At 45.3% G+C, this 14,586-nt stretch overlaps 1 long non-coding RNA gene across 1 annotated transcript; it reads right to left on the bottom strand.

Annotated features, from left to right (window-relative positions):
- Positions 1-1,412: 1,412 nt before the first annotated feature.
- Positions 1,413-13,150, bottom strand: LOC311602993. The gene is made up of 3 exons (XR_014780913.1): positions 12,821-13,150; positions 3,743-3,927; positions 1,413-2,098 (listed from the first exon to the last, which is right to left on the bottom strand). It is a non-coding gene; the product is annotated as an uncharacterized lncRNA (long non-coding RNA).
- Between the last annotated feature and the right edge of the window lie 1,436 nt (positions 13,151-14,586).

Here is a 14,586-nt window from a genome sequence, read left to right as displayed (position 1 = left end):
AGAGCAAGCAACCGGTTGACAGGGAGTGAGCATAAGCAAAAATTAGACAGAGTGAGAGGAAGTCTAGAGGACGGATAGAGACACTCACACACAGGAAGTAGAAAGGAGTGACATTGGGTTTGAAGGGCTTTTTAAGACAATGTGGGCTTTTTAAAACAGTAGGGACTTTTCCTTCTAGCAGAAAGCTGGGTGTTTTCTCTGCCTCTCTGTGCTGGCAGGCTTTCACCCCAGGATCTGGCTCTTGAGTCTTTATTGGTAAAATCAAACGTTTGGGATTTTGTTTAAAAAACAGCATACATTCCAATGTTGGAAATGAGGGTCCTGTAGTTATAATAAAGAAATAACAACAGGTATGGAATTCTGTTTCAAAGTGAGTAAGAAAGCTCTGAATTCTATTTGTAGACTTCTTGTGTGTTCATGAAGTCAGTTAGCCTTCTTTCTGTTTTTTAATTTTTCACTTATGTGTGTGTTTGTGTGCCTGCATAGTTTATATGCACCACATGTGTGTAAGTACTGATAGCGGCCAGAGGGCATCAGGTCCCCTGGAACTGGAATTAAAGAGGTTGTGAGCTTCGGTGTGAGTGCTGTGAACTGCACCCAGCTGTTCTGCAGGAGCAGCAAGTGCGCTCAATCAGGGGGCTGGTTCTCTTGATCCTCGGTCTCTGTGTTCAGTACCAGAATGAAATGTGTCCTCGGAAGTTTGAACACATAACCCAGACAGACAGAGAGAGGAAGATGACAACAGACAGATCTCCTGAGGTCAGATAACCCAGGGAGGATCCTATGGAGGTAGGAGTCCATGAGCTGACAGTTGTTTTTGCAGGTTCTGATATGTTTTCCACAGCAATCGTATTATTTTCCTTTAAACAAGCAAACTACGCTATTGTGGTGTCAGTAGGGTGAATCAAAAGTGCGAAGCAGCATATTGCACAGCAGAGAAATGCTGAGGTGAGGAAGTGCGGGCTGCAGGAGAGAAGCAGAAATGAGTCTCAGAGAAAGGGTACGATGGAGGGTCAGCCAGCCTGACAACCTCTGCCCTGGCAAGAGCATTACCAGCCTGACTCCACCCTGGGGTGCAGAACCTGCTTTCGTAACCCTGCCAGACCTTCGGCTTTCACCGGAAGAAATAGAGTTTAATATGTTCTGTTCTGGATAGGCTCTTTCTAGCCGTTAAAAAAATCACGAGAACATAAGCAGTGTGCTTCTAATGGCTTTATCAGGCAGTTGAGTAAACTCGAACTCTTGATTACCAAATGCTTCCATAGATGTGTGTGTATTTATCTGTATGTATGCATGCATTTATATGTGTATGTATACATAATAATTAATATGATGTAGATGCATTGTAAACATATCCACTGTATGAACAATATACACACAACACATATATAAAAATAGGAGTGTTTTTTTTTTTTTATCTCAAAAGTTCAATTTTACCAATAAAGACTCAGGAGCCAGATGCTGGAGTGAAAGTCTGCCAGCTCAGAGAGGCAGAGAAAGCACCCAGCTGACCCTCCTACTCAGCCAATATCCCAAGAGAAACTGTCTTTAATCCATGCTGTCTCAGAAACTTCTCAAACTGAATGCCCCTCACTTCTACTCTCTGTTCATCTCTCTACCCGTTCTCCCGGCTTCCTCTTACTCTCTGATTCTTCCTATGTTCACTCCCTATCAGCTTGCTCTGCCTCTTGACCTATGGTTGACTTTATTTAATCCTGTTTATTGAAAGCTCTTGGATAAAAGGGGTGTGCTATGGCTGAGCCACACCACAACAAGAAACAGGTTTTTCCGGTAAACTACAAAATCCCAGGGTTCACAGTGTGATCAAATATCCTGCAGCACAGGAGCTTAAGTGATAGGAGACAGACATTCAATAGACATTCTAGCACTGTTTTCTTCCCATAAGATGGGACAGTGCCCCTTCAGATTGCTGTTATGGAGGTGAGTAGCAAGCAAGAAGAAAAACTTCTTTAAGGACTTGTGTGTAGGCATACATAGCAGAGCGAAGGACCGAGCTTCTGGAGCGTGAGACGCTAGAAAAATGGCTGGGAAGGGAGATGTACTTGGGCTTCTTGTTTCTAGCAATCTTCCTCCTTTCCTAAACAAACAAGAAATAACAACTGTTAAAGACTGAATAAAATGTTCTGAAAAATCCATAAACCTGAGACAGTACAGAATGGACCTGAAAATAACATGGCCATGGAAGGCAACAGCTGCCTTCCTTTCTAGAGCCTTGAGTTTCAAGGCCATGTTGGGGTGGGTGTGAACAGGTACTAGGTTCCCACCAAGTAAGGAACAGGAATGGCAGCTTAACCTCAGTGAAGGGACAGATTAGGGGAAAATGCCTCACAAAGGCACGAACAAGGAGGACAAAGAAGGTCTGTGGCTAAAGCCTGAGTCTACGGAAGTTTGGGGTTTGAATTTACACTGCTTGTATGTACCCACCAAACAAGGCGAATAATATTAGTGAACAATTAGTCAAAGTACCCCAGTGTTGAAAGCAGAGGCCAATGCAGACCTCTCTGAAGGAATAGGTTTCTCCCCCGTTATCCTGGGGTTGCCACAGATGAAGTCCTGAGAGAGAGCCAGAAAAATAGATACAAGTCTAAATGTGGTTAGAGGGGAAGAGAGAGAGAGAGAGAGAGAGAGAGAGAGAGAGAGAGAGAGAGAGAGAGAGAGAACATGGAGAATAGCCAGAAATGATAGCCCATGAGAAGAACATAGGCTGAGAAGTTTCTGGGTTTGCAACTGCAACAATTTCCAAGCAGGATAATGTAAAGAAATCCACACGTTGCCACATTGTGGTGAAACATCTTTAACACCAGAGGCAAAGAGAAGATCTCAAACGCAGCCAGATAGGGGAAACTCACATCTTAGCTACAGTGATGCACTGCCACTGCCGGCTAAGCAGCTACAGTGCAAGCCAGCAGCAAGAGGGACCCTACCGCCAAAGGGCCGTGAAGCATAGTGTATCTGCGAAACCATGTTTTGGAGAGAAAGAAAAGGGAAAAGTATCTTTCAAAGAAATGTCAAGAGAGCTTGCTACCAGCAGAACTTCCTAAATAATCTCCCCAGGGATTCCTCCTTCTTCTCAGAGAATAGGTCTCAGGCAGGATCCTGGGGGTGAGATGCACCAGATGGGATTTCTCCATAAGTAGACAGGGTTCTCTCTCCATCCCTCCCAGCTCTTCTCTGCTGCTAGTCCTCCGTTCTCAGGGTTGGACCGGGTAGGTGTACCATCCTCTCTCTTTTTCTACCTCATTGTAGACACTGCATGGAGGAGCTACCGAGGCATTCTCTGCACTTTTAGAATGAGCTGTCTTCACCTGATGTGGAAAATGAGACTCTTCTCATACACAAGTGTCTCTCCGATAGGACCTCTCCTCTCAGGTTCCCAAGGAGGCAGGGGCTGCTTAGTTGACATAAGAACGAGATTAATGTTCTTTGTTTCCCAACCAGCCTGATAATTCATCCCCATTTACAGTAGTTCAATTTACTTGTTACCATTTGGTATTTGGGAGCCACTAATAGCACTGTCAGGTAAAGTGAAAGAAAAGCAATGGGGAAAACACCAGGAGGCATAATTAAAATGAAGCACTAATAACTCTGCCTATCAAAGAGCCCCTTTCATTGTGGCTTCAGCACAGTTCATTAAGCAGCCCCGCCAGCTGGAAAGGAACAGGCAGAGTGCATGCCAGAGTGGGCCTGTCCTCCAGGCCTGGAACTCACTCACTGCACTCACCGTTTCATCCCTTTCTCATGGCCCTGGGCAGCCAGTCTGTCAAGTGTTCCAACGAAGACAGAGCTCTGGGGAGTCCTTAGCACCCCTTCACACAGAGGAAGTCCAGCCCTGCAGTGAATACTCCAGGACAGAATCTTCATAGCGTCCTGTGGGCTGTGGAGGTTGGGTTGACTCTTCTGTAGGGTCTTGACCATGGATGAAAGCAACCTTTTACCACAGGATGGAGGGAATGAGCTGATAGGAGTTCAAACATGAGCAAGCATGAAGGCAACCCTAAGCCATGCGAGTAATTTGTAATTTTCAAATTATAGAGCCCTCCCCATGGTCCTTCCCAGAGAATGAAAGCTCAGGCCTGGAGCCAGCCTTGTTTGTTTCAGAGAATACAGCTGACAAAGTGGAGATTGTCCACATCCCCAGTCCACAGATGGGAGAACATGCAGGGGAGCAGTCAAGCAACAGGGGTCCCATGGCTTCAAGCCTCGGCTTTCCAGACCTTGTCCATGCAAAGACAGCCTGAAAGGCAATGCAGGAAGATACAGGATAACATTGGTTCACATCTGCTAAGCTCTCCTTGTGAGCCAGGGAAGACTCAAAGGTTCACACTTGTTAGCGCACTCTGACCCCGCCCCCCCCCAAGCAGCCCTAAGTGAATGGGTGCCATCTTATCTCTGTTCTACAGATTGGAAACGGAGGCCTTGACAGAGTTAGCATCTTGTCCTAGATCATACAGGCAGCAAAGCAGCTGGGATCAAATCCACTGGAGCCTTTGCCCTCAATCTCTTTTGTGAGTATTTCTTTCTGTCTTTCTTTCCTGTCTCCTCTGTGCCTCCCATCTCTCCATTCTTCTCCTCTCCTCTCCGTTCTTTAAACAAGGGCCTGGTAGGCTCTAAAATGTTGGCAAAATATTTTCAAAGGTAAATAGTGTTTCCTCGATGCCCAGTACACAGTGGGTTCTTAGTCTAGGGTTGGTCTTTCTGGCTTGCTTTTCTATGGAGAAAGATTATGATTAAAGCATTTGTTTTTGGAGGTAATGACATGAGACACAGCAGGCCCTCCATATATGACAGGAAAGCTGGCTGGCTAGGACTAAACACAGGCATTGGCAGTGTGACTTAGGCCTGGAATTAATGAACCATCACTTCTTCTTTGTGACTCAACTCAGGAGACACATCTAGGGCTGTCCAAAGGCTGGCATCTCTAAATACATCCAGGTGCAGAGGTTTTTGCTTCCTTGTCCACAGCCTAGAGGCCCAACAGGGCAGGCCTGCCCAGTAGCTTCTATACCACACCTCCCACAAGCAGGTGTGCATGTTGGCCTGCCGGCAGTTGAGATGATGATCTCGCAATGTCACATGTGTGGTCTATTAAACTTTGGGGCACCAGAGTTTTGCTTGTGAGTTGGCCAGACTCCGAGTCTATCTTTGTCATCAGTGTCACCTTGTGTTCACGGTCACAGCTTTACTAGGCTATAGTAACACCTCACAATTGTTCTTGGCTTTGTCCCATTGACTAGACAACGCATCTGAGGAGTCTCAGCCAATAGATCTATCATATCATTGAACTCTGCTTTGAGTTATCTCAAACACTCCAGGCCATTCACAGGCAGGAAAGATGTCAGTGTAGACAGAAATACAGAGCAAAAGACAAGTTCTGGTTTTGTAGGTCACACTATTTTGAGGGCCCATCATATGAAAAACAATAAAAGGTGGTGAAGGTAGGCAGTTGTTAGGGCCTAGGTGAGTAAGGCAGGATATGTTGAAGACCAACTTCATTAGCATCATAAGAAGAGTGTTTCCTGCACTGTATGACAGGCAGATGTGTGGAAGAAGAATGCCCCAAATATGGACGCCATCTTGTTGCAGGTAGCCTCCAGAAATGACCACTCAGACATAGTTTATAGCCAATTGAAAGTCTTTGTTCCAGGAGCTGGGACCACACCCAGGTATTCAGGGACCTGGGTGTGGCCTCCAAGGGTTCAGAGGCCAGCATCTCAGTCAGCAGTTGCAAGGAGGTTCTACCCAAACAGGAAGCTCAACAGAAGCTAAGTTATCTAGGACATCCAGACCTTAGGTTCCCAGAATAGAGTTTGGAAATTTTCCTTGAGATTCACCATCAAGGAGATCAAATTCTAGTTAAACCTAAAATGGTCTAAGCAAGAATACAAGATGGAGGAACCTCTACACTGTCTTACCCCATCACTGTCCGAGCATGTAGACCTCTGCCACGGTTCATTTGGAAGATTTTCCATGAAAGCTAGCATTCCTTTTTAGCATTTGGATAAGGAGAAAAAGATAGGAGGAGGCAAGAGATAGAGCTGCCAACTAGGCAGACATGAGAAAGAATCTGTAGACTGCTCTAGACAACAGGTCATGCACAGAGGAGAAGAGAGTGAGAGACACGAGAGTCTTCAGCGTGAAACTGGGTCCTGCTGTCAGTTCCTCTCCTGTGTCACACCTTTGGAGGTGAGGGGAAGGTTGAAGTAAAGGAGCCAAACCATCTGCCATCTGTCCCACTAGCCAGTCTTATGGCAGTCGTGGGTGGGTGCATCTCCCTGTTAGCTAGGTCTGTATTTGTTCCCTGTTCCCCTGCCACTGCTTCCACTGATCCTCTAAGCTCCATTATATGATCATTTCCCTCCAAAGCAGCCTCCAGGGGATGGCATCGCTGGACCTCCCTTGCTCCCTGGCCTGTGGTCAGTTCATGCCAATGGGAAGCACTATCAGAGATCAGAAAATAGAAGAAGGAGATGTGGGTTGGAAAAACAAACTTAGGAGTCAGGGGGTCCTTGCTTCAGTGTCACCCTTCTGGCAGGGGCTGAAATACCTGCCTTCATGAATACAGATCTCATCTCATTGGGCCAGGCCAGGGCCGATAATGACTTTAGCATGGTTTATAGTTTCTGGGCACTAACTCAAGGCTCTGTGAAAGGCAAGGATGAAGAAAGTAGGGGAGAGAGAGAGAGTTGTTCACGGAGAAACAGGAAGACAGAGGCAAAGTGCAAGAAAAGGAAGGAGAGAAAGGATTGCGGTGGTTGAATGAGCGTGCTTTCCCTTTGCTAAACGCAGACTGCCCACTTCTTAGTCCCTTCACTCCCCTTTTGGAAATAGATAAATAGGTGAAGTTATCATCATAAATAGCACAATGACTAAACTGCTACTAATAAGACAAAATTTGGTAATCTTTTACTTCAGAATAATTTGTCAGGTTTTTAAAAATAAATATTCTGGCCCTTTAAAGAATAGAGAAAAACATTTCAAGAATGATCTCTTCTGTCTTTTTTATGGTTTTCAACTTAAGCATCTGAATGGCGCAGTAACTATGTCTGGAGAGATACCTTGGCCACGGCTGTTCCATTGGCCAATCGCTCTAGGCCTTGCTGGTCCATCTGCTCATTGACTGTTGTTCAACTTCTGTTCCCTTCTGGGGTTATTAAACTTTAAAGAAGACTCCATAGCAGCTTTTTGGATAAATGCTGTCTCATCAGCTGTGGGGTCTTTGTGGTCTGCTTATATATGATCTACTGACTTTCATAATAAGAGATTGATTCTTAAGAGCTGCATCTAAAAAACAAAACCCTTTACTTTTGATTATCTTTTCTCAAGAGGACGGTCCATGGACATCAACATCTTAGGATCAAAAGAAGTAAAATAACTTGATGGTCTTTGCTTTGGGTCATTCCTTTCTTCCACCCCACTTAAATCTTATATCACATACACACACACACACACACACACACACACACACACACACACGGACACACACGGACACACACGGACACAGACACACAGATACACAGAGAGAGAGAGACACACACTCAGAGACACAGACACATACACAGACACACAGACACATACAGAGACTCAGACACACAGAGACACACAGACACAGACACAGACACACAAACACACACACTCAAACACACACAGGCACACATGCACAGATACACAGACACACACACACACACACACACACACACACACACACACACACACACAGTCAAGCTGCATAAAAGCAAGCTGAGGCAGAGAAGCTAAACACAGCCATTCTTCCCAAAGCCACTGTTCACCACGCTCCCTTTCTTCAGGCTGGAATCCTACACCTGCTGAGAAATTGGGTGATGGAAACTGAAGGAAAATAATTAGGCTGGAACTCTATTTGAGTTACAAATTTTCAGAGATGGGCTCCTTTAACCTAACTCAATGTTAAAAAAAAAAAAAAAGAAAGCAACTCTATTATATTATAGAGCATCCTTTCTTTCATTCTTTATTACAAATTGCCTCTCAGCGTAAGTTCATTTGTGGATTAGACAACGCATGCTTCAAGTAGAGATGAAACTGAACATTCTTGGTTGAGATTTGGAAAAACAGACAAATAAACAAACACCCCTAGAACTCCAGTGAGGTCTAACTGCTTTCTTGTGGGAAGAATATTAAGAATTCCACCTCTGCCTCAGGGCTCCTGCACTGTGAGCACTGCCCGCTGGACTAGTCAGTGGTGTCTCCTCTCTTGCTATGGCCTCTGGGGCTCCTGTTCCTGTCTGAAATGATCTCTAGCCTCCCAGTTCAAGACATTCAGACTCAGTGAGATGACCATCCCATCCTCACCAATTTCCTTCTCAGGGAACAGAGTGGGTTTGAGGTTAGAGCAGTTGTGCGAGACCAGAAAAGAAATGTCAAGGGATTTCGATCCACTGGATGGCCGGTGAGTGATGTCACTGGAGTGTCAGCTGGGAAGGCAGAGGAGAGCGCTCAAAGGGTGTCGTTGCAATGAGTAACTATGAGGAGTGCAGTAGTAAGGGCTGGAGAGATGGTTCAGTGGTTAGGAATACCCATTGCTCTTGCAGAAGACCTGAGCTCAGTTCGCAGCACCTACATCATGGCTCACAACCATCATCGGTACCTGCAGTCCCAGAAGATCTGATGCTCTCTTTTGAACACGTACACACATTGTACACAGACATACATTCAAGCAAAAACATACATAAAATAAAATAAAAATAAATCAAAAATCTAATTTTTTAAGAAAGGACATAAAAAGGACAAGAGCCAGAAATCCCACTGAGTAGACTGGAAGGCCCCTTGGAATCTGAGATACTAAAGTATGGTAGTTCTAGCTACGTGAGAGAATAGGGAAATGGCCAGGAGAGACGACCCCAAATTTAAAGCCTGAGAAAGGGAGAGATAAGAAAGCTTCAGAGGTGTGCCTGAGTAGTTGGAAGATAAAGCGGGGGGGGGGGGGGGGGGATGGGGGGGGACGGGGGGGGGGTGAGAGGGGCTAGGCTGGGCTGGGCTGCTGGACTCTTGCCCTGTGCCTTTCCACCCTGAAGTCTGACTTTGCCCCCAGTGTGGAGCTCCAGGACGTGTTGCTGGTCTCTCATGGAGCAATGCAAACCCTGCCTGCCCTCCAGGCTGGGGGCAGCTCACAAAGAGGAATGCTTCAGGTAGCTTCAATTCAGAATCACTGTTTTGTTTTTTTTTTCTTTGTAATTAAAACAAAAAATCATGAAGATTTATTTTACATGATTGGGTCTGAAATAAATACACTTTTAAATCAGTTTTTAGGCCAGAACATAAAGTAATGGGTTCCACCATGGCACCTTCATATGTCCATGCCATTACACTCTGTTCTTATGTGCTCCCCTCCTCCGACTGCCTCCACTGCTGCCTCACTTTCCTGGGCCTTCCACTCAGAATTCTTTATAGGTGACAAGATGGCAGCTCTGTCCAGGTTTAAGAAAATACGGGGGTATGCCTCATTCTGGGGTTGAGGCTTTTAGATCCCAAATAACCTCTTCCTTTGAATAAGTCCTTAAAAGTACTTGTCTAAACTAGTTAGCATGGAAAAATATGGACAAAAATTCAAAGAAAGGTGAGTCCTCAGTTCTTTTGTCCAGTTTAGATCCTGATTCCTCCATGACTCTGCCCCTGAGCTGGAAAGGCCACAGATGGCAGCATTCAGGCACCCCTCTCTTTATCTTTTCTCTCTAACCTCTCTCTCTTTACCTTCTGGCTAGGGAGGGTAAAGAAAGGGCCATTAGCCAGGTGTGGTGGCGCACGCCTTTAATCCCAGCACTCAGGAGGCAGAGGTAGGCGGATCGCTGTGAGTTCGAGGCCAGCCTGGTCTACAAAGTGAGTCCAGGATGGCCAAGGCTACACAGAGAAACCCTGTCTCAAAAAACCAAAAAAAAAAAAAAAAAGAAAGAAAGAAAGGGCCATTATTTGTTGACCTCAGCCTAATTTTTATGTGCGGGTTTCCGGCCGGCCTGCACCTGTTACTCTGTGTCCTGATTGCAGGGGCTCTGAAGAGCACCCTAACTCCACATCAAGTTGGCACTTTGGGGGACCTACTTGCAGTGCTAGTTTTTCTCTTCACACGGTAAAACGATAATTATTTTCTAGATCAACTGCTGAGCAGTATGGGTGAGGCAGAAGAAAGGGTGGGCTCCTGGGACTCGGAACACTAGTTTGTTTTGTCAAGAAATCTCGGGCTTCTCCCAACTCTACACATTACTGTGAATATAACCAAATAGCTCAGAAGCTTCTGTGGAACCTAAAGAAATCTGTTCACAAAGAGGAAAAAAAAGCGGTTTCATTTGACTTTCCCTCAGAGCCGCTGACAGGAGCCCTATGCCCAAGCTGCACCCCCCCCACCCGCTCATCTCATTTTTCTTTTTCTTTTTTCCCCACTGCATCTCATATCTCAGCAGCAAGCTTATCTTGACTCTATTTCCAACATCTCCCATACTATCCTCATAGCGTCTTTGTAACTATTCACTGCATTGAAGTTTAGAAAGCAGTTTCCTTGAAAGATAACAGCGGAAGCTAAATTCTTATAAAGGGCTGTCACTGGGGTTTGAAGAGTAGGAATGAGCCAGCAGGAAAGATAAGACCCTCCCTTCACGTTAGGACCAAAGAAACCTGAGATCTTCAAGAAGCCTAATTATGAACTGCATACTTCACTGGCAATGCCAAAATAGATATATTATACTTTACAGTAAAGAAAAAATCACCTCCTGTAGAAAAGCCAGGACAAAAATTCCATTTAATCATCATTTACACAGGAACTTGGAGTCCCGTATGACTTGTCCCTTATCGCTTCGAGCATTACGTCATTTATTCCCAGCTCAGCTCAATTCCCTTGTGTTGAATGGCTTCCTTTACTGAAATTGATCTTGGTTAATACCAGGCATAATGTGTTCTCCATCTTTTAAAGGAAACCGATGGACTCTTGCCATGACAGGACATAACTGGAAATCTATGTACTCCGGACACCAATTCCCCATCAATATGCTGAAATGTCTTTTCTTTAAAAATAACAACCTTGCATGAATTTGATCACTTTCCCAAATTAGTGTAATTGATGCACCCTGAAGCCTTAATGATTCAGAAAGTGCAGACTCGGGGGAAATTCAAATAGCTTTTTTTTTGTAGGAAGGTAAAATATGGGCCAATTCACTGCAGACATATTCCCCTGGTTTAGATAATGCTCAGAGCTTGGCTGAGGGAAGGCCAATGGGTCAGGAAGGTTGCTCTTAAATGACACAGAGGCCAGATGGTTTCTCACCAGTATGGGCCCCTTCTTAGTGCCTTCAGTAAAAGATCCAAAAGTCTACACTTGAAGAACTGATAGTAGGAACTATTTTTACTCATTGCTTCCAAAATTCAGATGAGAATCAGCTTCCTTGTCTATGACAGTTTGGCTGACAGTTTCTTCTTTAGAGAATTACTCCTTGATGTTGCATCTACATGAAGTACAAAGCATGCTTGAGTTTGGAAAAAAGCTCTGGGTCCTTAGAAGTTCCCCCCACAGGACAGCCTTACTTCCTCCAGACCAGCAGTGATCAGGATGCAAGGCATGAAGGAATCCATCAATGCATAAACTCATGCAGCACCTTGTAGCCATGCCCTAGGTGTCTATTAACTAGAAGAAACTGGCTGGACAGCTTCAGGCTAAAAAGATAGCGAGTGTGTCTTCACTCATTCTGCCTAGGCCCTTGGCAGGCATAAATAATCAATCACAGCATTCTTTTACAACATGACCTTCAAAACATCTCACAAGGCAATGTTCCAGGTAGCCACTATCAGTTGTTCAGAGTTTAAACCAGGCATAAAGCCTCCAAGAGTTTTAAAATCATTGTTGGGGCATAAATGTTCCCTCAAGCTGATTTTTGAAGTCATGAATACAAGATAGCCACCACCTTGGATCGTTGGGTCTGTCCTGCCCCTCCACAGGAACAGGAGTTAAAACAGTGCAAAACCAAGGTCTCCTTAAAGACAGGTCATGCTGTCTCTATACTGAATGGCCCCACAGGGGGTTTTATTTGGCCCTTTTCTGACTGGTAGTCCTCAACTTCGTCCACTTTGCTCTCCTTTTCAGGTGATGAGGTCTAGTGCCCTCACTGTGGCCTCTGCACTTTATGGACTTGTGTTAGAAATGTCTAGAATCTCTCCGCCTTGCTCCTAACTTCAGTTGGCCTTCCTCCACCTGGGTCTTACTAACTATAGCCACCATGTCTGCTCCCAGGCCTCTGCCTAATTACTTACTCCCAAGGTTGCCAGCCTCTGTCTGGGAAAGATCCAGTACACAGTCAGTGTTGCCTATGTGGCTGCCTGTGGGGCCAGTAAGCCCTGTGACCAGAAGAGCCGGTTCTGGTCTTCTGAGAAAAAAATTAGGTCAAGACATGTCCAAACCCTGAAAATCTCGTCCTGAGACTAGCCTGGGAACTGCTTCCTCCCTGTTTGTCCAAGCAGATGTATCCTTGTGACCCCCACCTCTGCCACCCTTGAGGTAGTCACGTTGTCTGTTGACCAGGTTTCCGGTTAAACTTCCACTCTATTAAAGACATGTCTAGCTAGCACCTGGGATTCCTCTTCATGCAAATGAAGCATTTCCAGCACCTCAGCTCCAGCCAATGATGTACAGTCACCCCCCCCAAAACCCTACCCACTCCCCAAGGTTTATTTAGCCCTCATTCCCCCCTCCCTTCAATAAAGAGAGCTGTTTCCCTGAGCACCATCTCTGGAGAAGGCTGTTTCTCCCGCACTCAACTCTGACTGAGATCCTACCTAACCCACCTACCCTGGCTGAGCTTCGTTCCCTCCAGTGCAGCCCAGTGCACAACGGTTCCCAAGGCGGCGGCATCTGTCCACTTCTCTAAATCTATTACCTAATTTAATTTCTGAAATAAACTCAGGAAGTTGAAAGAGCACCGTTATCAATACTGGGCAGATGAGGGCTTTAGAGTTGTTAAACTGGGTACCCAAGAACAGGATCACAGCACTGGTAAATGGCAGAGACCAGGGCTGAGGATCTGACTCCTGACTCAGGACCCTCCACTCACATATGCCGCCCAGGCTGGTGATTACTTGGAGCGTTACATAGCACATGGCAGTTACCTCCGCCCTGCTCTCTCCCACCACCTCTGCCCCAGCTCTGTTCCTGCTACTTGGCTCTCAGGCTACTGTGGCCCATGTGCAGGGGCGGGGGGAGGGGAAAGACTGAAGCAACAGCAGCTCTCTCTGTGCCTGAGAAACTCAGCGCCGTGATTTGCAGCATGAGGCCTTATAATTAACTAAATGGGATCCCTCGCAATGAGACCGTCTCACTTGTTTTTATTACCACATTAAAATGTGAATCTTAAGCAAAACAAGAATATAAATCTTACTGGAGAAAGTAGGAGCTTAAAAACAATATATACCTAACTCAGTTCTCAGCAAAGAAAGCCTTCCAGTAGAAAAGTCTTTACTGAAGGCTGCAGGCCTTTATTTACCCGTTTATTTATTTATTTTCCTTTGTTGGATGTCTGGGGGTAAGGGATGTTACGGATAAGAGCGTGAAACTACGTGGGGTCTGGCGATGTGGTGAATGAATGGGATGTTTGTGTGGGTCCCAGCGGGATTCTGGATGCACACATAGTCAGTGAGGCACCAGGAACAATATCCTTTGGACTGAAGTTGCTCAGTGTTTTCTCCCTTGCCTGCTTTGAGCATTTTAATGGTCTTCATTTTGGAGAACTGAGTCGTGCACACTGCACAACATTTACATTGCTGGGAACAGACCCCTCTCCTCAAGTATCCCAGGCAGTGCTCCCTGCCTGCCCCAGGAATGTAGGGGTGACTCTGCTTTCCTGTTTCCCTGTGCACACAGCTGAGGATGCCCTCTGCTCCTGCCTTCCCTCTGGGCTTTATGCTTGATCAGAACAGGAGGATAAGGAAAAGAGGGAGGGGAGAAGAATAGAGAAGGTGTTCAGTAAAGCTGCCCAAGGAAATTTCCCATAAAATGTAAAATAGCAACTTTCACACAGAGAAACTGTAGGTATGTGCTTAGTAATGAGGGAATCAATAAGACATTTAAAGCTAGTTCAAAGAAGTTTTTTTTAATGCATGTATTACAGATCATAAGAAGGCTGATATATATGTGCATGCATATATAAATATGAAAGTAGTTGACAACTCTAGGCCAATTATCAACTTCTTTTTCCTAAGCAGGGTTTGTGTTTCTGTGGGTAAGAGTCATTTGGCTGAGAACTAGAATTCTACATTTTGACGGAGCTGTAAATAATTTGATAGATCATAAAAGATGATCCAGAAGGGCTTTAAAAAAAAAAAGATTTATTTATTATGCATATAGTATTCTGCCTGCATGTGTATCTGCAGGCCAGAAGAGGGCACCCGAACTCATTATAGAAGGTTGTGAGCCACCATGTGGTGGCTGGGAACTGAACTGAGGACCTCTGGATTAGCAATCAGTGTTCTTAACCTCTGAGCCATCTCTCCAGGCCCAGAAGAGCTTTCTTGGTAGGATACCTACTCCTCGATTTTCGCTTTCCCCAAGTCTTTCACAAG

The sequence above is a fragment of the Acomys minous genome, assembly GCF_964271855.1.
Source record: "Acomys minous genome assembly, chromosome: 8".
NCBI classification, from domain to species: Eukaryota; Metazoa; Chordata; class Mammalia; order Rodentia; family Muridae; genus Acomys; species Acomys minous.
Note: the sequence above shows the minus strand (reverse complement) of the source record. Positions and strands in the feature narration are given on the sequence as shown.